Genomic DNA, 1148 nt, shown 5'->3' with positions numbered 1-1148 from the left:
ATAGAATATGATACAACAAGTCCAAAATACAATCATCAAATGATTGGCTCTAGGGCTCTAGCTAACAGAAGCATGGTATATCACTACCTCTACGAGTATGTATAAATAGGTAAAGTATACATTAGATGCAAACCAAGCAATCAATCAAGCATGTAATAAGTATTGGGTAGTGATTAACTGAAACAGAATGAGAAACATAATTAATGCAATTTGTTAAATTCACTACTATGCATATCAAAGACATAAAGTCAAAAGTACCCGCCTCAAATATAAGGATCATATCCAGTCCAAATTCGACGTCAAGATATTTGTCTCGCGTCAAAGTCCTGTGTCACCAACATACATACATTTTTATTTAGCTACAACTCAAATGCATAACCAAATAAAAATCCTTGAGACTCAATTAGGGTAAAACCCTAATAAATCTAACCATCTAGTAATCTAATTTATCAATAATTCGATACATGAACCATACCTTAAACTCACAGTCCCTAATAATGATCCACTGCTAGGGATAGCGCTGCTGGAATAGGATTAACTGTTGGAACCCAATAAATCACCTGCACTTCACTGTCCGTATCAAAATGAAACTCAAGAAATCATTTTCAATTAGGTAACCAAATTTCCAAAATAACCTAAGTCCCTTACCTTCTTTTCACCAAACTACTACTGTGATATACAGCCGAAGAAGTAAGAGCAGCACATCCCTCTCTTGATCAGCACAGAACCACAACTTGGTTTCTTAGAAGAACCCCCCAATCAATAACGTTCAACTTGGAGGACCAACAATTGTTCTCCAACATGTTGATGCTTGGTCAACAACATGATCATCAATGTTGAATCAGTTTCCTGAGTTGGCTTCACGTTCCAATCAGCAACTCTCAAATCAGCAACGCTCTTCATGGCCAGAAATCCAACATGAATTACTTCACGTTGCTGTTCGCAGGCGGCGTGGAATGCTTCTTGGGCGACGACAACAAGAAGAGGAGAGGGAGAACCGTGTCGGCCGGGGCTAGGGCTCAGCTTGGAGGACTTCGCCAGATCTAGGGCACGGTGTCACTGACAGTAGTGGGGATGATGCTAGGCGGCTGCGGCAGTTGAAACTAGGGCACGGTGCGGCGCAAGTAGATGTCGGCCGGTGGCTCGAC

General features: G+C 41.3%; 1 long non-coding RNA gene across 1 annotated transcript; it reads right to left on the bottom strand.

Moving 5' to 3' along the window:
* Positions 1 to 212: 212 nt before the first annotated feature.
* Positions 213 to 677, bottom strand: LOC121990009. Its single transcript, XR_006114400.1, has 3 exons — positions 649 to 677; positions 476 to 570; positions 213 to 326 (listed from the first exon to the last, which is right to left on the bottom strand). It is a non-coding gene; the product is annotated as an uncharacterized LOC121990009 (long non-coding RNA).
* Positions 678 to 1148: the final 471 nt, after the last annotated feature.

Source organism: Zingiber officinale, chromosome 6B, assembly GCF_018446385.1.
Source record: "Zingiber officinale cultivar Zhangliang chromosome 6B, Zo_v1.1, whole genome shotgun sequence".
In the NCBI taxonomy this organism is placed as follows: domain Eukaryota; kingdom Viridiplantae; phylum Streptophyta; class Magnoliopsida; order Zingiberales; family Zingiberaceae; genus Zingiber; species Zingiber officinale.
This window is presented reverse-complemented; position numbering and strand designations above follow the sequence as displayed.